General features: G+C 41.3%; 1 protein-coding gene across 1 annotated transcript in view; it reads left to right on the top strand.

The window, feature by feature from the left end:
• LOC143030569 (facilitated trehalose transporter Tret1-like) overlaps positions 1–26,245 on the top strand; it is a 459,285-nt gene that overhangs the window by 351,150 nt on the left and 81,890 nt on the right. The window lies entirely within an intron of this gene.

Raw genomic sequence — 26,245 nt, 5'->3', positions numbered from 1 at the left:
AATTGACGGAGTGGTTAGGAAATGTGGAGTTCCAGGAAAGAATCATAATATAGAGTTGATGGTGGAGATGTGTCTAGAAAGTCAAGCATAAGTACACATGGGAGAGGGTGGTGGATGGAAGGGTGGTAGATAGAGCGTTAATGGACTATGTAGTGGTAGATAGGAGTATAATAGGAAGAGTTAAGGATGTACATGTTATAAGGGGAGAGAGTGGAGGAATATCAGATCATTTTTGGTGGAAGGTAAGTTGAGAGTGGAGGATAGATTGAGAAAGAGGAAAAGGACAAAAGGTAGGTAGGTGCTTAGAGTGAATTCTTTAAAGGAAAAGGAGAAGGAGTACAAGAAGAAGCTGAGGGAGGAGTGGGAGGGAGTGAAGGATAGAGTAGAACTAGGAGTGGAGGAGGAATGGGGATGGTTCAAGGAGGGAGTCACAAAGTGTGCAAAGATGGTGTGTGGAACAAGAAGGATGGAAAGAAATAGAAGGAAGGGTAGTGAATGGTGGGATGAGGAAATGAAGAAGGTTGTAGAAGAGAAGAAGCGAGCTTTCACAGATTGGTTACAAAATAGGACGAGGGAGTCATATGGGACGTACGAGTACAAAGAAAAGAGAAGAGAAGTAAAGCACAAGGTAAAGGAGGCAAAGAGTATGACAGAAAATTTTGAAAGATATAAAAAGATGTTTTGGAAAGAAATTAAGAGAGGAAGAGGAGGCGAATCAAATAGAGAAGAAAAGGTAAAAAGTTCCAAAGTGAGATGATAATGGAAGAGATGGTAGTAAGAGGAAGGTGGGCAGAGTATTTTAGAGAGTTGCTGAATGTGAAAGACGATAGGGAGGGAAAGATAGTTGCAGTGGGAAGTGCTAAGAAAATGACCGTAATGAGTGAAGAAAGTGGAGGAGAAATAAGGAAGGATGAAGTGAAGGCAGTTGTTAAGATGATGAAAGCAGGTAAGGCACCTGGTCTGGATGAATGCTATGAAGAATGTCTAAAAAAGGAGGTACAATGATGGTGGACTGGCTGGTGAGGTTGTTTAATGTTTGCTGGAGAGAGGGTAGAGTGCCGGAGGACTGGAGGAGTGCCTGTATAGTTCCACTCTAAAGGGAAAAGGGGACAAGTGTGAGTGTAGTAGTTTCAGCACAGAGGAATTAGCTTGTTAAGTGTAGTTGGGAAGGCTTATGGAAGGATCTTAATTGAGAGGATTAGGAGAGGAACAGAAGGAGTAATTGGCGAGGGACATTATGGATTTAGGGCAGGTAGAGTTTGCGTAGATCAGATTTTTGTGGAAAGACAGATATGTGAGAAAGCTATAGGAAAAGGTGAGGATGTTTTTTGGGCCTTTATAGATCTGGAAAAGGCTTATGACAGAGTAGACAGAAAGGCATTGTGGGAGGTTTGGCAGATATACGGGACTGGAGGAAAGCTTCTAGGAGCTATCAAGAGTTTTTAAGAGAGTAGCAGAGCATGTGTCAGGATTAGATATGGAGAGAGTGAGTGGTTCGAGGTAAAGGTGAGACTTCGTCAGGGATGTGTTATGTCACCCTGGCTGTTCAACATGTACATGGATGGGGTGGTCACAGGAGGGATTGAAGAAGTTGGTGACAGAGTATGGGAGAGTGTGTGATAGAAGAAAGCTGAAGATAAATGTGGGTAAAAGTAAGGTGATGAGATGTTTAAAGGGTGAAAGTGGCAGCAGACTGGAAATGAGCATTAAGGGAGAGCGACTGGAGAAAAAGGATAGTTTTAGATACTTGGGTGCGAATGTGGCAGGAAAGGGAGGGGTGGAGGCGGAGGCAGAATGTACATTGAAAGAAGCGAGTAAATGCCTTGGTGGATTAAAAAGTGTAATGAGAAATAGACATTTGGGAATGGATGCTAAGGGGAGATTGTATGAAGGAGTAATTGTGCCAACAACATTGAATGGGGCAGAAACATGGAACATGAGAGAGGAAGAGAGAGGGAGTTTGTTTGAGATGAGATGTCTGAGAAGTATGGTGGGGGTTACTAGGCTGGATAGAGTAAGAAATGAGGAGGTGAGGAGGAGAACGGGGGTGGTAAGGGAGTTGGGAGATAGGGTTGATGAAAGAGTATTAGGATGGTTTGGACACATGGAAAGAACGAGTGAAGAAAGACTAGTAAAAGAGGTATGGAAGTCAGATGTGGAGGGAGTGAACATGAGGAGGAGACCTAGGATGAGGTGGATGGATGGGGTGAATGGGGCTTTGGGGAAGAGGGGAATGTCTGTTGAGGAAGGAAGACAGTGGTGAATGGAAAATGGTTGTATATGGATGATGTTGTGATGCATAAGGTGGAATGGGTAGGGGGATGGGGTTGAGGTAATGTGTGAGAAAAATCTGACGCAGCGCGAAGGGATTTCTCCCCGTCTTCTCTTTTCTGCATGAGGGAACGGAGAGGGGGGGGGGTCGCCAATTTAATGAAATGGCCCTGCTGTGGATGTGCTGTGTCTTGCGACACTGCCTCTGACACAGGGCAGTGGACAAGATACAGGGATGACCCGTCATCCAGGAGGTACCAAGATAAGAGGGAGGGTAGAAGGAAGAGGGGAATGGAGTGTATTAGGGATGGAATGGGTGGGAGTAGATTTTATACCTTTTTTGAGGTACCTCCCTTGTAAGGGGGAAAAAAGCCTTTGGTATATGTATGTATCCTTAACTAGTGAAATAAATTAGAAAGCTTATATTTCAGTTATTGTAAACCAGCAATTCCTCTAAACATCTGCATGTGGACCAGAGGGGGCTATTTCCGCTCATCCATACTGAGAAGGGCGTGCGTGTTGGTGCCAGGCCAAATATGGCCACAATACACAAACAACTGGCTGAGCACTTTTGCAGTCCATCTGAGACTTTATCATTGCATGCTAAGACAGGCAAAACCTCCCAGTACTTGGTCTAGTGTGGCAATATTAGGTCATAGTGAGGAACCCTTCCATTGCCACCCTGTATCCTAAATAGTAACCTGAAATGAGATACATACATGCAAACATATACCAAAGGCTTTTTCACCCTTACACGGGAGGTAGCCAATAAACAAAGGCATACAAACCACTCCCACCCATTCCATCCCGTACATACTCCACTCCCCTCGTAGAGAAAAAGGAAGTAAAGTAAAACTGAAAAGGAGGACAAAAGCCACAGGAAGGGGAGTCGAAGAGGTGCATTGGGAGACCGCTTTCGAGAAAGGAGGTCGGCCAAAAGCCAACTGGTGAACAAACAACGGCCCTGTACAAACACACTACAGAACACCAACACATGATTGATTGGGATGGAGTGACAACTATAAACAAAGAAAATAACAAAAAGAAAAGACTATTCTTGGAAGCATGGGAAACTAAGAGCAACTGCATAAACAGGTGCATTGATCTCAATCCTATTTATCTAGGCGCGAGGAGTAACACAGGCTAATTCCTTTGTTCTATTTTCTAGTCTCCGTCTGCTTCTTTTCGACCTGTCGTTTGTTTACCAGTTGGCTTTTGGCCGACCTCCTTTCTCGAAAGCGGTCTCCCAATGCACCTCCTCGACTCCCCTTCCCGTGACTTTTGTCCTCCTTTTCAGTTTTAGTTTACTTCCTTTTTCTCTACGATTCTTCTTTCTTTTTATCTTCTTTGTTCTTTTATTTGTCTGCTTGTAATGTAGTCATTTGTTATTGAGACCTGTTCCTCCTGTTCCCCACTTCCTACTTTGCCGGACATTTGGTCCACATTCATTTGCGTCTTTGGGTTATGTTCTGTTTTTACTTTTGGGTTTCGTTTTTTATGTTTTTTGACACACTTGCTTTATGTTCACTGCCATTTACTCTTTATTTTGTTTGGTTTTATTTGTTTGGTTGTAATTTAGCCGTTTGCCCTTGTGACTTCTTTTCGGACATTTGGTCCACTTTCATTTGCGTCTCTGTTCTATGTTCTGAAGTTTTCACGTTAGCGTTACGTTTGAGGCTTTTTGCTACACTTGTTTTTGTTCACAGCCATGTAACTTACTTTATTTGTATTTTTGTAGTGTATTTTGTTTGATTGTAATTTAGTCGTTTGTTCTTGACTCTTCATTGCGGACATTTGGTCCACTTCTATTTACATCTCTGTCCTATGGTCTGTTGTTTTTACGGTAGTGTCACCTATGGTTACTTGTGCTTCACTTGTTTTATGTTCACAGCCATGTAACTTTTATTTGAATTTTATTTTATTCTAATTGGTACCAATATCTAATTTCTATTGTAATGTATTTATTTGTTATTATTGTAATGAGGTATGCTTTGTGCAATTGACTGAGAGGGTGAACTTTTCCCAGGTTTACCTTTTCGGCGATTTATAAGGAGTTCACATTCTTGTAACCGTTATACCCCCCTGAAGACGATTCCTGGACGGGAATCAAAACGTCGGGCAAATAAACCCTTCAATTGAATATGGTGTTTACAGTTTTCCAGTATGGATCCCAGATTATAAATCTTCTCTTACATATGTATATGTCTATGCATATGTATATATATATATATATATATATATATATATATATATATATATATATGTGTGTGTGTGTGTGTGTGTGTGTGTGTGTGTGTATCGTCGTCCTCGGCACCAGCTCGTCTTCGAGTTTTGGTTTCTGTCGACGATCTTTCACTCTCTTCATTGTGGGTGCTTAAGAGTGATGTGACTTAAGAAGCCTAATCTATGATGGAAGAGACGCGGGCAGTGTTCACAGGGGAGGGTAGAAGGGGGCGGGTTGTTCTGCTCTCTGTCTTCTTCTTCTTTTTGCCTCTTCGTTTTCTTTCTTATTCTCCTCAAAGGTCACGGTACCTTGGTGGGCAGCTCTCCTCCAAGCCTTGCGGTCCTTGGTGATTTGCTCCCACGAGGAGGGGTCGATGTTAGTTACAGCCAGGGTGCGGATGAGTTGGTCTTTGTAACGCAGTTTTGGGACTCCTCGTGGTCTTGTTCCCGTGGTGAGCTCACCGTAGAGCATTATTTTTGGAAGCTGGGATGGCTCCATCCTCTGGATGTGGCCTGCCCAACGGAGGCGGTGGTGGATGATAGTTGCTTCAATGCTGGTCATTGATGCTCTGTTTAAAACTTCAATATTTGTAGTGTGGCTCTCCCACGGGATTTTTAGTGTTTGCCCTAATTTGTATTGCTGGAAGCGCTCCAGGCTTTGGATGTCACTCCTGTATAGGGTCCATGTTTCGCATGCATAAAGGAGTGTGGAAAGGACTATTGCCCGGAAGACCATGATTTTAGTGGACAGGGTCAGTGCATGGTTGTTGAACACACGACCTCTGAGTCGACCATAGGCGGAATGGGCTGCCCTGATCCTATTTTCCACATCCCTCTTGCATGTGGGAGTAGATGTTAAGATACTCCCCAGGTAGGAAAATTGTTCCACTTCTTCTAGTCGGTGTTCATTGATAGTGACGTCGGCGTTTCCGAGTATCTGACCAGGTGGGTGTTGGATGAGTGCCTTGGTCTTTTCAGTGTTTACCTGCATCCCAAAACGTTCATATGCAGTATTGTAGATGTCGGCTGTTCTTTGGAGGTCCTGTGCAGTCTGACCTGGGGTGGCATTGTCGTCAGCATACTGCAGTTCTCGTACTGAGGTCAAGGTGGCCTTTGTTCTGGCGCGTAGTCGGGCGAGATTGAAAGCCCCTCCATCCATGCGGAACCGTAGTTCATTGTGGGTGCGTCTGGTGGAATTTCATTTAGCATAGCTGCAGTGTATAGGGAGAAACACGTTGGAACCAGCACACATCCCTGTTTGAGGCCGCCTTTGATAGGGAATGGGCCAGAGAGAGAGTTTTGGTGGCAAACTCTACCGACCATTCCGTCATGGAGGGCGCGTATTAGAGAAAAAAAGTCTGGTGGGCATCCGAACCTGGCCAGGAATGCCCACATAGCAGGACGGGGAACTTTGTCGAAGGCCTTTTTTAGGTCCCAGATGATAAACATTAATGGCTGTTGTTGTTCAAGGCTCTTCTCTTGAAGCTGTCGGGCACAGAAAATCATATCTATAGTCCCGCGGGAAGGTCGAAATCCGCATTGGGACTCGGGTAACACATCTTCCGCTAGGATAAGGAGACGGTCGAGTAGAATGCGGGCAAAGATCTTGCTTGCGATGCTTAGTAGCGAGATACCGCGGTAGTTGTTACAATTCTCTCGGTCTCCTTTTTTGAAGATTGTGATGATGTTTGCATCGCGGAAGTCACTGGGGAGGGTTTTTGTCTCCCATATTTTCAGAATTAGGAGCATAAGTCTGTTTTTCAGCTCAGGGCCACCGTGAGTAAGGAGCTCCAATGGGATGTTGTCGGGTCCTGGGGCTTTGCCGGGCTTCATGCGTTCTAAAGCCCTGTTGAAGTCTTGGGTGGAAGGTGGTAATGACATCCAGTGACGGACGGGATGCTGTGGGGTCATACGCAGGAGATCGTTGGGAGTGTTGGCTTGGTCATTGAGAAGATTCTCAAAATGAGTCCTCCCTCGTAAAAGGACGCCCTCGCTATCAGTTATAGTTGTGGCTCCATCCACGTCCTTTAACCCGCTAACTGATGATCTTGTGGGGCCGAAGATATCTTTGATAGCTGCATAGAAGCTGCGTAGGTCTCGTTGGTCAGAGTACTTTTGAATTTCTGCAGATTTTCTTTGCCACCAAGTGTTTTGAGCATCACGAATCCCTCTTTGACAGTCTGCTACAGCTTGTTTATGTGTCCTTTTGTTTTCAGCTGTAGGTTGGTTCTCCATGGTTAGTCGTGTCTGACGTTTGGTTTCAATGAGAAGAGAGATGGTTTCGTCATTCTCATCGAACCAATCCTGGTTCTTCTTCCTAGCAAAACCTATTGTTTCCTCTGCTGCCCGCGCCATGGCGTCTCTAAGGGCGGTCCAGTGGTCTTCTACTGAAGCCTGATCCACAGGGTCCACGAGATATATTTCGCAGGCTTCTTTGTAGCTTTGTGCCAGCTGTGGATTGCGGAGTTTGCCACATTCAAAGCGGCGGTGTGGCATGCTGTCAGGTGCCCGCCTGGGTGGTCGTTGTGGCTTGATGTTGAGTTGGGAGATCAGGAGTCTGTGGTCCGTCCAGCAGTTATCCGCTCCGGGCATGAATCGGGTGATGCGGATGTCATTTTTGTTTCTGGCTCTGGTCAAGACATAGTCTAGTATGTGCCAGTGTTTGGACCGAGGATGTTTCCATATGGTTTTGTGTCGTTTGGGTAACCTGAATAAGGTGTTAGTGACAATGAGCTCATGCTCGGCACAGAGACCTAGTAGAAGTTGACCATTGGCGTTACAGTTACCAATTCCGTGGTGGCCAATGATACCCTCCCACAGGTGATGGTCCTTCCCTACTCGGGCATTAGAATCCCCTAGCACAACGAGTTTGTCGTTAGCGGGCACTGCCTGGATGGTGTGATCGAGTTGGGTGTAGAAGGTAGCCTTGTCTTCATCACTTGAAATGAGTGTTGGGGCATACACCGCTATCAGAGTGAGGTGTTTATCCTGGGTAAGAGGTATACGAACAGTCATCAGTCGCTCATTAATGGCGGTTGGTGCGAGATTTTACTGTTGTACGAGCTGTGATCGGATGGGAAGGCCAACACCATGGATGCGTGGCTCCTCGGGGGCTTTCCCTTTCCAGACGACGGTATAGCCCGTCCCAGCTTCCCTGATGTTACCCTCTTCTGGTATTCTGGTGTCACTAAGAGCTGCCACGTCGATGTTGAACCGGGCAAGCTCCTTGCAGACAAGAGCTGTACGTCGTTCAGGGCGGTTAATGTTCGCCACATCTTGGGGTGTGTGGATGTTCCATGCACCAAGGGTTAGGATTTTTGAGATTTTTTTTTTGTCATTATTGTGACCCCATTAATGGGATGTCCACCAACCGTGGAAGTTAGCCAGACGAGTTTGCCGTGTCCGATGCTTACCCCACCTTTTCTAGGGACCTTCTCTTGTGGGGTGGGCTGTGGTAATCCTTAAGAGGCTGGCCCAGTCACGGGTCCAGCTGCCGAACTCTACTGTCACGGCATCATCATCAGAGAGCAACCATCTTATATCCACCGCCTGTGTGCAGTCGTGGGCTAGGAGCTTCCAGCTTTCCAGGCCTGCCCCCGCCACCCACGGTACCATCACCACAGGACTTGAGTGGGTGATGACGAGCGGTGAGGATGGAGAGAGGTGCAGAAAAGACAACAGAATGCCAGTCACTGGGTATAATGTTTAAGGTGGTCGTGGTTGCGCAACGGCCACGCATACTCACTTGGCCCACACCGTTTCCACCGCGGCTCAGGAGACTTGAGACAGGCAGTCTCAGCGATGTAGGTTGCATCGAGTTGCCGGGTTCCTGATATGCTAAGGCCCGCCTTATCGCCTGCCCGCCAGGCACTGCCCTCTTCCGCCATCGCTAGGTAGCTCCGCCGTTGGGGTCTTGTTTGGTGTTATTTGGAGTTTTCCTTCTCCTAGCCTAGGCACACCCTACAAGGCAGCAAGGAGGGGGGGCGGGTCTGATTATACCGTCAGTCCACTCGGTGACTTATATGCATTCTGTAATAAACAGGGGGGACCACGGGAAGGTAGCATGCAAGTACTTAGGAGGCAGAGGCTGTGGCAGGGTTAAGACTAGCTTAGCTTATAGCGCAATCACCCCAAGTAATATATGTGTGTATATATATATATATGTATATATATTCGAGAAATTCGCTATTGGACAGCGACATCAATCAGATAATCTCTTTGGCAGTAGCGCACGGGATTCGAACCCGATGCGCTTGGAAATAAACTCCCAAGACGCACTCCAAGCGCATCGGGTTCGAATCCCGTGTGCTACTGCCAAAGAGATTATCTGATGTATATATATGTTTATGTATATATTTATTTATATATATATATGTTTGCACACACACACACACACACACACACACACACACACACACACACACACACACACACACACACACACACACACACACACACACACACACACACACAATATATATATATATATATATATATATATATATATATATATATATATATATATATACATATATATTCTCGTGATGTTCAGTGGTCAAACAAGCACGATTTCTGAGCTTGATTCTTGACAAGCCCCTTCCCTGCATTCTTTACCTTAAACAGCACAAAACGCCCGAGTCTGTAATCCTCACATAAGGTGGGGAGTCGGCAGACAAAGCCCCATACAAATTAGGCTGTGGATGTCAATCCTACTCCTCGGCTTCGCCTACAGCCCTTAGTTATGGACCCGATATTTTCACTCTACCTACGCCTTGGTACGGGTGTTTTCAGGAGTATCCTTTGTATAAGCTAATATGCACTAAGCGGATACTCCCTCTAGACATTCATCCCTTCTTGATATCACTAAGATAAACATATCGCATCAAAAACCTCCGCACTACCTTTGCCTACCCTTTAATTGTGCAAGGATTAGACAAACGCCCGCACTATTCTGATCCATAGGGCGTGAGGATCTATCCACATTGAAAATAGTCGACAATGTCCTTTCGATAACAATACCCACACAAGCTCCACTATGACTCCTATGTCTCTCCTGTTTTGCCTTGGCCTCGTTCTAAAGATGAATTTTAACCAGTCATTTTAAGATAATCTCTTCCACCTGTCTAGTTACTCATCTCCCATAAACGTGTACACAGAGTTCCCGTAATGAGTGTGGAGTAGGCTATACAGGAGTCTCTCCAACATCTATGAGGTCCGAATCCCTTCCATCACCTCGACTCACCATCGTCTTTTACTCGTAAAGAGCCTCGGAAACTCTCTTCTTTTTTCCACTACCGGCATCCGCGAAATTTTCTCGTGGATCATTGATACCTCAACCAGCTATAATTCCATTGACCTCTGCCGGGTGCCGTCCCAGGCAACAAGCAGGCCGACAAAGCTGCCCGAGAAACGGAATTTTCTCTTTGATACTTCCAGCAATAGGCCGTTACCCTATACCGCTATTTGCAATGCAAAACATATAGCAGTAACGTTAGAAAGAATACTAAACAAACCACATAAAACAAAGCAAATCTACGTACATTTACAACTTCCCTCCTGCCGCTTGAGAAGAGAATACACCTGACTGACACCTGATTGGAAACGATCCACCATCTTGCTCAGGTGGAGCCCTCCAACAGCACCACGCATGTTACTAGAATGCTTGACGTAACACAACCTTCGAAACAACCTCTTACGTCCCCATCACAACACTACAAATTACTATAGGTGAAGTGAGGTCAGCGCTCCTATCATCCTTCACCACGTTCGTGCATAAAGTACAATTACACTACAGAGTAAACAAAACAAAAGATTATCCAGAGCATAAGATTACCATCCCCTTAAAAATACCCTCGTATAACTAAATAAAACATAAAGGACCAAACCTATATCTCCTGTTGTTGGCGCAATGACGAAACGGTCATCTGTCCCATGTGGCCAGGTTGTCGGGGTATAGTTGTTCGATTAAAACTTTGTCTCCTGTTATGCAAAGCGAGGCCAAAACCAAAGCGTCACAGCGGGAAAATAAAAATAGTTCTGGTGGCCAGATTACACACGAACGGGACAAATAAAAAGACTGTTGGCAATATTGAATGTTAGCTGTGTAGATTACCCTATCTTTGGATTCTTTGACGCATGTAAAAATGAACAAATATATAAAATAAAGTAGAATATGAATATATGAATAAATAAATAAAATTGAATAACTTGAACAACTAACTTGAGTAATTAACTTGGATAACCAACTTGAATAACCAACTAACAGTTTGAATAACTAATTAGCAGTTTGAATAACCAACTAACAGCTTGAATAATCAACTAACAGCTTGAATAATCAACTAACAGATTGAATAACCAACTAACAGTTTGAATAATCAATTAGCAGTTTGAATAACCAACTAACAGCTTGAATAATCAACTAACAGCTTGAATAACCAACTAACTTGAATTACCAACTAACTTGAATAACCCATCTATTAAAGTGATAAAGCTAATGAAAATAAGGAAACTTATTAAACTTGTTAAACTTAAGTTGATTAATAAAAAGTAAATTAAAATGAAATTAGAATTATATTGAAGCCAGATTAATTAGATTGACTAGATCAATTAAGTTAATATTATATATATATATATATAAATATATATATATATACATATATATACATATATATATATATATATATATATATATATATATAATAAGACATATAATTTATCAAAATCTAATTGAATGACATCAAATAAATAAATTAAAATAACTTAATCTAAGTAAATAGAATAAATGATAAAAATAATTGATAAGCGAATAAAAATAAAAATAAACGAACAAAAAGAAATGAACGAATAAAAATAATAGAATAGAATAGATATATAAATAATTTGTTTCATTGCCATGTCGTCTGAAAGCATATCGCATCTGAGCAAAGAAACTTTGAGGGATTTACTGAAGGATGATACCATGATCTTTTCTTCCGAGGTTGTCCCCTTCAAAGGACAGATTACGTGGCAAGTGTTAGTTAATTATAATACACTGCTCTGGTTTGAGAATTTCCAGTCGAGCTCTCGTATCAAGATGTAATCTGAATAATACTGTAACTCTATACACGGCAGGGGAAGAGCTAAGCTCGGTCTACAGGAGGAACCGTCTGGGAGTGCCCTTCGGGAGGAAATTGGAGATCTACTGAAGGAGGTGAGGTTCCTGGCCATATCCTGCGACGAGTTCGTCGACAGCGTGGTTGATACAAATGTACTGAGCCACACGGAGTGCATCCACATCCTGAGGGCCATCAGGGGCGCCGACCCCTCGACCGTTCCTGAGACCATCCCCCTGAGTCCCGAGAGGGCCAAAAGATACCCGAAACTCAGGGGGATGGAGCATCTTTCTCTCTGTGATTTGTACTCTGATGAAAGTGATGAGTACGCGTCACTTGATATTGGGTTGATTGAAAATCTTTCGTGTGATACGACGATTCAAATTCATTACTTCAGCGAACCCTGTGAAGGAAAAGTTAATATAATGGAAGTTGTAGGCTCGGCAACTTCTCAAGACAAACTATGTACCTTTACAAAGCCAGTTGTTCTTCAAAAGGATAAGCAGTATAGAGTAACCATTTCCCCCGGAGTAGATTATACGTATGGCAAAGAAGATGTGCATAGGGACACTGTGGAGAATGTAACTCTTTCGTATTCGCAGTCTCTTGAATGTAAATTTTATTTTTGGAGTGGTGATGAGTAGTTAGGTAATGAATACGCTATTGTGTAATCTGGTCTACGATTGGGACCAAGGAAATGAGAATACCATGTAGTATGTGAGTGGATTATTTATCCTATTCCTACTTGCGACCTAGAGCTGGATTTTTTGTTTATTGATTGGAATAGTCTACACGGAGACTATTACAACAGAGACCAAGGACGGGTACCCGTATGAGGTGGTTCTGCAAGATGGACAACAAAGCTGCCCATTTTCAAAACCCGTCAACCCCATCACCTCCATAAGGAGGTGGGTGCATCCCTGAGGATCCATCCAGTCTCCGGATTGGATCAAAGATATCTCTATCAACTTCAACTGTATTACTTATGCTTTCTTCATATATGAAGAGCTGACAGCAGTCCAACGTTTCTTTCCGGAGAGATCTATGGGAAGTTCCGAGGACCGTTGCCAGCCGCTGTGGAGCTGCGTGTTTTCCACTTGGGGAAACTCGAGGCAACAGTTGGTTGATTTATACAGGGGGTGAGGAGTATAAAAGAAGGCATTTGGAGAGACTATGAAAACGGGAGGAGAAATATCAACAGAAACAAGGTGGGATAGGGTAGAGGATATTATAACGATAGAAGGAATGGCCGAGATCATAAGTATGAGAATCGCAAGGGAAGTGAATAAAATATATCACTGACATGTCCTATCAGGAACAGAGAACGAAGCAGAATACAAAAGATTGGTAATGAATATAGAGCATTAGGACTTATTGCTAGGATGACTACAAACAAAAGTGCAGAGGTAATCCTTGAACTCTATATGAAATTAGACCCATCCCTCCCTAACCATGCGGTGCATTTTTTGCCTCCGTGCTATAAAGTGGATATCAATTTCCTTTAATCAGTACAGAGGAGCATGACCAAAAAGATACAAGGGCTCAGAAATTTAACATACAAATACAGGCTTAGGCACCTAAACTTACACTTTGAAAAGAAAGAGTACAGGTCGATCTAATAAAGGTATTTAAGTGGGGCAAAGGGTGATGCAGGCAAGGTAATCGTATTAATCCATTAAACTCCGATGACAAGATTCTTGTCATTTGGTCAAACAAAACAAAAAATTATAAAACACCAAAATGTTTGATCCAAAGAATCTTGTCATCGGAGTTTAATGGGTCAAGACGGCAGGGCAGGACTTGTAGTAACGACTTTCAATAGGACAATTTTATGCTTAATAGGCAAGAGCTGGTTTATCAATAGAGTGGTTAACGAATAGAATAGACGTAGTAACCATTTAGTGAGCACTGAATGAATTGGTTGTTTTAAGAAAATATTAGAACTTTATGGATGGGGATCATAGGTGATAATGGACATGGTCTCTTGTAGTCTCTTTCATTGTTTACGATGGTGATGATATGCTTTAATGTCATAAACTCCTCCCTGTCGGGAGGCTAGAGCGGTGCTTCTTGCAGAGGGCTCTGTAGCGTGGAATTTCATGAACCATGCCAATTGGTCAACATCGTCCGTGGCAGGGTTCTAGCCGCCATCCCATCGACCTTCGCCGCAAGTAACAACGCCCTAGCCCGTTCGGCCAGCGAGCCTCCTCCTTCATTCTTATGCTCATATTTTCTTATGTAGGCCGGTTTTAGACGGTCGATGGAGACCCAGTCTGGCTTGCCGGAAATATAGAAATGGTAAGTCTTGTCATTCCGTTCGAGGACGAAGTGGGAACCACTTTAGGGTCGAGTGAGCGGTGGTGTTTGTCCCGGGGAAGACGTGCGTAGAGGTGTGGAGATAATTTCGGAGGTATTCCTTGACCTCCCATGTCGACGTACATGGGGCGAATTCACCGACTAATTGTCGCAACCGCTGCAGGCTCATGGGAGACTCTTGTAGAGGAAATATTTCTGCAAGCGCGACGATATAGGCTGGCCGAGGACCATCTTCACTGGTGACATGTTGAGGTCATCCATGATGGCTGTCCTGAGGCTAAGGAGTATCCATGGTAGCTGAGGCTGCCAGTAGTTGTCAATGTGTCATAGGAGATGCTTTGAGGGAGCGGTGGGTTTGTTCGGCCATGCCGTTGGCTGCAGGGTTTTAGGAGGTGGTGTGGTGGGCTGTGTTACCCAGGAGTTCAGTGAGGGACTACCACAGCCTCGACGTGAAGGATGTTCCTCAGTCGCAGGCCGAATCTGAGTATCTGCACACTGAAAAGGTATGTGGGGCAGGACGAGGCAGTGGAAAAGGGAGGACCATGGGCTGGGGACCTTCCGTCTGGAGGGTTTGGTGGTAGGCGGCGGTATTTGGCAAACGCTGGAGTCCTAGACGTCTTGATGTAGTGATAGACGCCATGTTTAGCTGGCGTCTGTGGCATCTGCCGCAACTCAAGCTCTTGAAAACGTCGGAGAATTCGGTGAGCAGGTGGACGTAGTGTCTAGCATCGATGACGGCGACCGCGGTTGGTTGAGGTGTGGTTTTCAGGGGCGTGAAGGTGGGTGCTGTTGCATAGACCAAGGGGGTGTTGATGACGTCGACCAGTAATCTGTAGTGGGAGAGAAAATCAGTACAGAGAAGGGGCGTCCTGAAGTCCGCCAGGATGAAGCTCCTGGAATAGTGGCGACCCCCGAAAGCGTTCTTCAGCAGATGCAGGAAATATGGATCTGCAGGTGCCGGTGGTAAATAGGAAACTGCGTTTTGAGGTCTCACCGGCTATGTAGAATCACATCGTGCTCGTGGAGGACAACGTAATGGACGATGGCCCATTTAAGGCGTTTTTACTTATTTATTTATTTATTTATTTATTTATTTTATTTATTTATTGTCCAGGTGCACCCTGGTCGTCAATTCCTGGCGGAGGCACCGAATTTTCTGTGGTAGTAACACAAGTTGTGCAGAGGCCCAGTCGTCTGGCGTCGTTGTTGTTGGCGTCTGCTGGCTAAAGCTGCTGCTGCAGTGGTGATTTCGTCCTTGTTGACGATGTCGTCCTGGCTTCCTACTGCGTCGGTGTGGGTGTCAGCGAGGTGTTCCGCCTCCCGAGAATTTTTTTCGATGGCCATGTCCTCGGCTTTGCCAAGGATGGATCAGACGGGCGATGGGAGGCACAGGAGCCACATCCGCCTGAGCATATCGATCCCTCTTCTGGTTCTGCAGGCTTTGTGTGGGAGGCGGGCGGTGGACAGTATCTCCATGTTTCGCTGCGCCTGGTTGAATGTCCCTCCAGTTGCTGTTGGGAGAGTTGCAGAATTTTTGCGGCTCTGGAGGCTGCCGACGGCATTAGATCCTGGAGCAGATACTGCTCCAGGGCGTCATACTGGATGGCGTTGTCGTCTGTCGAGCCATCGATAGATATGCTGGAACACACCCTAGGGGATTACCTTGAGAATACATTCAGAATTCGTTTGGGGCACACCGATTTTCCGTAGGCGGAACTGGATCTCCGCCCGGCGAAACCAAGAAGGCGTGTCGACCGTGAAGAAGGGTTGCAGTTTCAGTGAGACGGCGTGTTCGGCGTTGGCAGTGGGCAGCGAAGCGTTGGGTGTAGCAGCGGTAGTGGGGGCTCCATCAACGGGAGTTGGATCCATTTTGGTCATCAGTGCATCGGGATTAGGCTACGGAGACAAGAGAGCATAGCGCAGGGTTGTCAAACTCGTTTACCCCAGCGGGCCACGTTTCATCAGAGTAAGGAGTACGCGGGCCAGATGATTATGAGCACATCGATATCACTTATTAAGGGAGTAATAATAATGATGATGATAATAAAGACGAAAGGTAGATTTATTATAAACTCGTGTTCACATGTAACCTAGAAGCAAAGGTGCAAAGGAAATCAACCTATTATTTATCTTAATTTGTAATACTGCTGTTTCCAGAAAATTGGCACCTCTTGGCCTGTATAAGTGTATCAGCGTTTGACACTAAGGATTGAGTAGTGGCTACCCTCAATGTTGAGATGTTCATGTGTAAGCTGAGACCTGAGTCGAGAGTTGTTCAAGTTCATCACAGAAAAGAGTTGTTCACAGACATAGGTACTGCCGAACATTGACATCATCCTTGAAGTCAAACATTGAATTCGGGGATATGTTGACCTAACATACTGATAAAATGTGCCAGTATCATGAGCGGCACATCCTTCAACACAGAATACAATGGAGCTGAATTAGTTCTAATTAAAACTGTTCTGTTGCCTCATCAGCACTAACAGCAGCCAACATATATTGTCACTTTTTTCTGTGACTTTTTCTTATGACTTTATCACCGGCCACCATATATTAATTGTGACTGATTTTCCTGTGACTTTTTTTCTGTGACTTTTTTCCATGGCCTCATCACCAGTTACGCTCCACTCATTGTTGTAGTGGCGTCTTCTTGTATAAATGAAACTGAAGTAGACCATTACTCGGTGCAATAAATGCTCAACGATGATCGTTCATGGCTCAACGATGATCGTCAAAATATTGTCTAGAGTACTAAATTCTTTGTTTTTGCCGATTTTAGCGGCAGTCGCTCGAAGCAGAACGAAGAGCCCCATCATTCAAAAACAAAGAATTAGTGCTTTAGACAATCGTTTGATGATCATCACTGAGTCATGAACGATCATTGTTGAGTCGTTGAGCGATTATTGCACTGAGCATAAAGTACCTACACTGACATCGACGGTAAACTAACCATAATTGATATTGTGCTCCCAATTTACAAAGAAGAAATAACAGAATAGCAAATTACATTTTTTGGACACGTTGATGTGGAATTCGGGTAACCTCGTCAAATTTTCCGTATATAGAAAACCTACTAACAAAGATGACTTTATCAGCTCTCTTATAGCACACAATAAAAAAAAATTGTGATAAGGTTTTTCACATGATGTTTAAGAATATATAGTAAATAATTTTCAAAAGAAGAATTCACATGTATCGTTGACAAATTCAGGAGACTATTTTCCCCACTAGGTCTACTAATAAAACTTAATAAGAAAGCCATCGAAATAATGAGTAGTGAAAAGAAAAAAACAATAAAAATAAAAATGATAACATAAACAATAATAAAATGAATAACAAGTAAATAGTAATAACATAATAATAATAAAATAATAATAACATCTCTAGCACTGAATAAATACTTACAGGAAGTGAGAATAAAGATCGCCCAAAAATCAAACAGGAAAACGGGTGACATAATAAGGGAAAACACCAACAAAGACAATATATGTAGTAGGCTATACCGTGCAACATATGTAACAAAATCTTCACAGAAGAAACATGTCGGACTCTAGAGAAGGGAATAAAAGAACACAAACTCGACATACAGCTAGTAAGACACCACCGAACAAGAAACTATGTAACGCTAGAACAACACCAACGCCTTCCACATTGAAATAACGCATGGATGATAGTAATAAGAAAAAAAGGGGGACATGAGGAGTAAAGGTGAACAAAGCACCAGAGGCATCAGTAAGGTCACCAACGACCGAGAAGGATATGTGTACTGGGCTAAGACATCTACAATAACGGTCATTCACTGGGCCAGGGGGAGAGCGACATGACGTCAGCAGGGGTAGATAACTCTAAGCTAAAACTATTGGTTGTTTTGAGAGATGTTAGATAACTTTATGGATGGGAATGATAGGTGATCATGAACATGGAGCTGCCTAATGTAGGCTTTATGGTCTCTTGTACTCATCTTCATTCATATGTTTTTATGTTCTTAAACAAATGCATAACATTCAGTAATCTTTCTGAAGAAGGACGGCGGTCCAAAGCCTAAGAGAACAAATTCACAAAAGCTCACCATTGTTTTTCATCTTACCCCTACCAGTATTCATGCATTCATGTATTTATGTACATGTGTATGTGTGTGTATACATATATATTTTCACTGTGCATGTTTAGTATATATCGAACAATGGAATACATCTTTCTCCTTATCTTGTTTCCCTGACTAGAGATCGGACATACTCTGAGGTGGGAAAGTAGTGTGTGTAATTACCTAGTTGTATTTTACGGGAAGGGGAACTACGCTCGTAGTGTTCTCGCAGTGTCTAGTTTGCTCTTAAATTCGTGTATGTTTTTTGCACACACTATTGTTTCGTCCAGTTTGTTCCAAGTGTCCACCACTCTGTGTGGAAAACTGTTCTTCAGATCTCTTCTATAACTATCTTTTTTGAGTTTCCATGTCCTCTTGTGTTTCTCTTGTCCCAATTTAACAAGTCCTCTCTATCGAGTGTGTGTGTGTGTGTGTGTGTGTGTGTGTGTGTGTGTGTGTGTGTGTGTGTGTGTGTGTGTGTGTGTGTGTGTGTGTGTGTGTGTGTGTGTGTGTGTGTGTGTGTGTGTGTGTGTGTGTGTGTGTGTGTGTTTCTGTGTGTGTGTTTCTGTGTGTGTGTCTGTGTGTCTATATGTGTAAACTAAATAAGTATATAAACAAATAAACAAAAATGTAAGAAAATAAAAGAGAGATCAATACCAATCAATGACACATGCAATTCGTCAGAGGGGACAAAAATCTTAATAATCAATCTTTCGCACAAAGTAGATGAATCAATGAATAAATAAATAATTAAATGTACTAGACAATAAGTAATCAAATGTACTAAAAACAGGAACGGCATGAATTGAAAACTGACACAAAAGAATGAAAAAAAAAAAAATGGGAATCATCACTCAATTCTCACGAGAGTGGAACGTCCTCTGACGAAACAGGTTGCATCAGTTCCGACACGACACCGATGACATAGAGGGGGTTTAAAAGGTCTAACGGTTCGTCGAACGCGGTTCGACAGACACGTGTTTAAAGTGATGTGTGAACGTGTGAACGGGGTATTTGGTTGTCGAACGTTGTTCGACAACCAAATACCCCGTTCACACGTTCACACATCACTTTAAACACGTGTCTGTCCAACCGCGTTCGACGAACCGTTAGAATTGTAAACTCCCTCTTACAAAGGGCAGAAGAGCAACAAAGGCCTAAAAGAACCAAAACATACTTCAGGCTGAGCTGAGTCGGTCTTCCACCTTGCCCTGGAACTCCGACAACCAAAGCTCGATTCCCAACGACTCCTGAATCTATACGGATACTTGTGATTGCCACGTGTTCTGGCTGTCCCTGAACATTGGGTTTCGATTCTGGACGATCTAATAACGTAATCAGGGGTGATCTAATAGAGGTATTCAAATGGGCCAAGAGCTTTAACCCATTAAACTCCGATGACAAGAATCTTGTCATCGGAGTTTAATGGGTTAACAAGGGTGATGCAAATGGGCCAAGGGCCTTGACAAGGGTGACGCAAATATGGTCATCATATAACGGGAGGAACAATTTTAGTTTCTAAGAAGGATATAGCCTCTGCCTTTGCTTTTAGGAATTTCCCCTGCAGGGCTACAAGGAGAAGGATGCCTAGTCCCAATCCCCGTCCCCTTATTCTCGCCTCTTACGATCCAAGTGGGAATATTTGGTGGCAGTATTCTTTCCCCCCCGACATGAAAATGTTGTGATGCATGAGGTGGAATGGACGGGGGAATGGGGGGTGAGGTAGTGTGTGTGAGCAAAAATTTTGACGCAGCCCGAAGGGATTTTCTCCCCGTCCTCTCCTTTATATGGGGGGACGGAGAGAGGGGGTCGCCGATTTAATGAAGCGGCCTTGCTGTGGATGTGCTGTGTCCTGCGACACTGCTTCTGACCCAGGGCAGTGGACGGGGTGCAGGGATGACCCGTCATCTAGGAGGTGCTAAGATGGGAGGGAGGGTGGAGGGGTGTGGAGTGTTTTCGGGGATGGAATGGGTGGGAATGATTTTATGCCTTGTCCTTTTTGGCTACCTCCCTTGTAAGGGGGAAAAAGCCTTGGTATATGCATGTATGTAAGAAGGATATAGGGAAGAGCTGGTTTACCAACAGAGTGGTTAACGAATGGAAGACTTAGTAACCATGTAGGCAGCGCTTGTCATCCAAGAATCTTAAAGGAAATGAAAAATGAGATGTTGTTCCATTAGAAATTATTTTCAAGAAATCCATCATATCCGGAGATGTCACAAGAGAATGGAAGCTAGCTAACGTTACTCCCATATTCAAAAAACGTGACAAAAAGAAACCAAATAACTAAAGGCCTATAAGTTTGACTTCAATCCTAGGAAAACTGATGGAAACTATTATCAGATATGCTATCAAACATTATTTAGAAAGTAACTGTTTGATAAATGACAGCCAGTACGGTTTCAGACGGAAATGTTTTTGCGTGACTACGTGAATAACTTACTCGAATTTTACAACACAGTCATATCGAATTATGACAAAAGAAACAATATAGATTTGATATATCTAGACTTTGGAAAAGCTTTTGATACCGTCCCCCACGAAAGACTACTTAATAAATTAGCTTCACACGGAGTAAGTGGTAGCCTATTAAGTTGGACTAGTAATTGGTTGAATGATCGAAAGCAGATTTGTTATAAATGGAAAAACTTCTAGATGGAAAAAATGTAACGAGTGGAGTTCCCCAAGGTTCCGTTCTTGGACCACTTCTATTCATAGTATATATAAATGATATAAACCACGGACTAAATTCCATTGTTTCCAAATTTGCTGATGATACAAAACTGTGCGGAATAGCAAATGATCACTTAAACCAATTAGATATTCAAGAAGATTAAAATGAATTACAGCAATGGTCTGAAAAGTGGCTAATGAAATTTAACACAAGTAAATGCAAGGTAATGCACATAGGTAAAAATAAGAGTAAGTACGATTACAAGTTATTTGGAAATTCGTTAACAAAAGTGGATAGTGAAAAGGATTTCGGCGTAATTATCAGTAACGATCTCAAATCATCTAAGCAGTGTATTTCAGCCTCTGAGAAAGCAAATAAGGTTCTAGGACTGATTGCGCAATCCTTTGACTTCAAAAATCCATCACTCATTAGTTCGTCCACATTTGGAATATGCTGTTTCCGTATGGCCACCGAATCGCATTAAAGGCATTGAAAGACTAGAAAAAATACAACGGCGAGCCACAAAACTGATTCCAAATATAAAAAATAAATCATACGAAAGTCGACTAAAACATATGGATCTGTTTTCCTTAAAAAGGCGTAGACTCAGAGGTGATTTGATACAGGTCTAAGATTCTAAAGGGAATTGATAACATCAAAAGCGACAAAATTTTCACGCTGAATGAGAATTCGACAAGAAACAATGGTCTCAAACTGTCAGGAATAGATCTAATTTGGAAGTGGGTAGAAACAACTCCGCTAACCGTGTAGTTAATGAATGGAATAAACTTCCTGCAAAGGCAGCGCAATGTAGTTTAGTTTGAATCTTTAAGAATCGTTTAGATAATCACCTAAGCAAGATGCTGTAATGACTGTCATTTCTTTTGTACTATTTGTTTATTTGTTTTGTTATCATTTGTCTGTTCATTATTATTTGCTTAATTCTCATTTATCATTAGTTACATGTGACTTTATTATTATTTACTATTTACCTGTTTATCATTTAACTATGCCTATGCTTTTATCTTGTTTATTATTATTTAGTTTATTATAGTTTTTATTTATTCATTTATTTATTTATCATAATTGTATATATATATATATATATGTATATATATATATATATATATATATATATATATATGTATATATATATATATATATATATGTATATATATATATATATATATATATATATATATATATATTGCATCCGAACTTGATATGAACCAAAAGGCCTCCTGTCGGCATGCTCCGCCTTTGTAATCCTTTGATTATCCTAAGAGAAGGTTAGATAGCTTTATGGATGGGGGTGATAGATGTTAACGAAGATGGAACCGCCTAGTGTAGGCCTTATGGTCTCTTGCAGTCTCCTTTATTCTTATGTTCTTATGTTAAAACGTCGTGGCTCCAGCTGTACCACACTTCAGATTACGTTCGTGGAAGCGTGTCTCTACACCTTCATTAATTCGATAAGGTGCTCAGGTCAAATTACACATCGTTGTTTTGGAAAACAAGAGAATACTAAAGAATTACACAATTTTCGTCGACAGAATTGTATGATGTCAGACTGGATGTTTCGTTCACAAGGCACGATTGGGATTGGGCCACCAAGATCTCTTGATAAACTGGACAGAAATCAGGAGAGAATGCGAAGCGAGGACTGACGTCATATTTTATGGGTTATTAACGACTGCTCTGAAATTCCGATTACGATACGAGACCGATTCCGATACCTGCAATGATTATCATAATTCATGGTTATTTTCAGGCCCTGCAATCGGTTTCGGAAGCAAATACTTTATGAGCAAAGTACATTTATCAATCATTTATCGGTATTAAGACTCGTATCGGAATCGTTAGATTTTTTCTTTTTGGTATTGTCCCATCACTAGTTATAAGTGCATCTGCTCGTTGGTCACGTGTTTTCGTAAGAGTGATGACGATAAAGATTCCTTTACCTTATCGCTTTGCGAGGGAATTCACCATTCTCTTGGATCACGTGTTGGACTCGTGATCGACAGCTATTTTCCCTCCCGGAAGAGAAAGCTCAGAGCTCATATATGACCGATCTATGGGTAATGCTATGATCTTACAAGCACACACACACACACACACACACACACACACACACACACACACACACACACACACACACACACACACACACACACACACACACACACACACACACACACACACACACACACACACACACACACACACACACACACAACTCCCCGCCCACGAGAGTTGGAGTAACGACTTGCAGCGCAGCGATACTGAAATTATTTCAGCCCTGGGCGGGATTCAAACCCGGACTACCGTAGTAATGGCTGGGAACACTAACCCCTGCGCCATCAAGTCAAGAATATATATATATATATATATATATATATATATATATGTGTATGTAAGTATATATATATATATATATATATATATATATAGGTATGTAAGTATATATATATGTATATATTTGTGTATGTATGTATATATATATGTATATGGATATGTATGTATTTATATATATATAACATATATGTATGTATATATATATGTCTATATATATGTATGTACATATATATATGTATATCTATGTATGTATATATGTATGTATATATATGTATATATACATGTATGTATATGTATGCATATGTATGTATATATATATGTATATATATAATGTATATATGCATGTATATATATATATAATGTATATATATATGTATATTTATATATAATGTATATATATATGTATATATGTATATATATATATATATGAATGTATATATGTATATATATATATATTGTGCAGTATTTTACAAAAGACACGTGAATATGATTTGCAGAAAAAACCACTGGTAAATAAGAAACGTAGTCCGAACGTTTTCGTCTATTTAAGACATCATCAAGGGAATACAGAAAATGAGATACAGACAGTATATATACAGAAGTAAAGACAAAATTAGGGAACACGGGAAAAAGTATCACGCAAGCCTGAGAAAATTGCCAACAGTCCTCAGGTCACAGATGGACCAAATGTCCAAGCAGGAAAACATGTAACGATTTTCTTTGAAATAAAGTTATCAAGCCTGTACATACCTAGGCTTAGGTTGATATTTTGGTCAAAAGTTTGCTTTATGTGGCTTGATTCAATTATGTTCCTTTCAATAAAGGAATTACAAGAAGTTATTTTACTAGCATTCTTCCAGTCAATCAAATGATCTTGGTCCCTCACATGAACAAAAATCCCACTAGACACTTGACCACTTCTCACACTGTATTTATGTTGGTTTATCCTTGTTTGTAAGTCCTTGCCAGTTTGTCCAATGTAAAATTTTTGACAATGCAGGCAAGGAATTGTGTATACACAACCTTCAGTGTTATGTGGAGAATTTTTAATTAGAATATTTTTAACTGTGCTATTGTTTTTAAAGACTACATTTATGTTGAATTCCTTAAGTATTTTTGGTAGTCCTGCCATACTCTCATGAAAAGGAAGCACTAGTAAGTTCTTATTACAAAAATTCAATTTATCTTGTGGAGTTTTATAGTAAGTTTTTATGGCCATAGTGTGTGAATTGTCTATCAAATGCTTTGGATATTTTAAGTCTGATGCAATGCTGTATATCTTGCTCAACTCGTTATTCAGAAATTCAGGGCTGCAAATTCTGTATGCTCTGAGGAACATTGAACTAAAGACAGAAAGCTTAGTTTTTTCACTGTGAGCAGAGTAATAATGAACGTATGATAAATTATTGGTGTTTTTCCTAAATAAAAAATACTTAAAATATCTTCCGCTTCTGTGTAGTAAAATATCTAAAAATGGTAGCTTATTATCTATTTCAGTTTCAATGGTGAATTTTATTGATGGAACCAGATTATTTAAATTACTGAGAAAAGAATCTAAATTGTGATCTACCGGCCAGATGCATAAAATGTCATCCACATAACGTTTCCACAAAACAGAAGGGGGAAGAATCTTGGGCAACAATTCCCTCTCAAAAAACTCCATGTATAGGTTGCTGAGTAATGGAGATAATGGATTACCTATTGCCATTCCAAACTTTTGTACATAGTATTCTTCATTAAAAACAAATTTTGCATTAACTATGCATAACTTAATCAATTCAATGATGGTTTTGGGAGGTAGTGGCATATCATGTTTAGATAGTTCAGTTTCAAGGTACAATGATAAATCTAAAACTGGAACACGGGTGAAGAGACTAGTTACATCATAACTAACTAGTTTAAAGTCATAGTTAATGTTTAGATCTTCAAGAATACTAATGAGGTGCATATTATTATTAATATGTGAATTGGAAATAGTACCTACCAAAGGGCTCAAGATGGAAACAAGCCATTTTGAAAGTTTGTAAGTTATGGACCCAGTAGAACTAATGATGGGTCTAACAGGATAACCCGGCTTGTGAGTTTTGATCAACCCATACATATATGGTAGAGATGGGGACTTGGTAGAAAATTGTTTGACAAGATGTTCATGTCCTTTCAACAGTTTTTTTAACACTACGATTAAAATCACTGTTTATGGACTCTAAGGGATTCTTACTAAGTTTTGTATAGGTTTCTTCATCCTCCAGTAATGTTGCCATTTTTTCTATATAATCAACTTTGTTTAAAATGACGATGCAATTACTTTTATCAGCCCTCGTAATGTGTAATTCTTTATCTCTTTTTAGATCATTGTAACACTTGAAAAATCTCTTAGGACAATTTGGCATACTGGACATGGACGATGAAGCGTATACAAAACCTTTACAAATATTAATATCTTGAACAGGAATATCACCAAATTTTTCTAAATTACAAAACCCTTTGGCAACGTTAACAAAATCAACTCCCTGAGTGGCTGCGAAACTAAGACCAAAACCTAAAGCACATTTTTCATCAAATTTTAATGGTTTATCTGATAAGTTAACAACAAAATTGGGGTTAGCATGTTTAGTCCAATCACTATCTTTGATAAGTATTTGTAGTTTTTTGTTAAGTTTGTAACTAAGAGTCTTACGAGTAGATCTCAACTTACTGTAACAGTAAACAAGTAGATTGTTTTTCCATTCATCTGGGATGGCGCGATGAAAGGCATTTCTTCTATCGTTGGTAATTCTAAAGGATTCTCGAAGCTCCACCTTTGTGATATCAATATGTTTTTGTACAATAATCCTATGGAATTCTTCAAATGGTTTCTGGCACATCCTCAAAAGACGATTGTTCAAGATGGATTTTGGAACAACCTGTTCTTGTAGACATCTTTTCAGGAACTGTAGACGTAGTTAAGTCTTGTGCGATTTGATGAGAGAGGAACAGAATGATGAAACGACATATATATATATATATATATATATATATATATATATATGTATGTATATATATGTATGTATATATATATGTATATATATATGTATATACATATATATATATATATATATATATATGTATATATATATGTATATATATATGCACTAAAAACCCACTATTATTTGGATTTAAGAAAAGAAGGAAGTAACGAATTTCCGTATATTTCGATCACTTACTGTGATCCTCTTCAAGCGGAATACA

The sequence above is a fragment of the Oratosquilla oratoria genome, chromosome 12 (assembly GCF_046742065.1).
Source record: "Oratosquilla oratoria isolate Oo_2021 chromosome 12, ASM4674206v1, whole genome shotgun sequence".
Taxonomy (NCBI): Eukaryota; Metazoa; Arthropoda; class Malacostraca; order Stomatopoda; family Squillidae; genus Oratosquilla; species Oratosquilla oratoria.
This window is presented reverse-complemented; position numbering and strand designations above follow the sequence as displayed.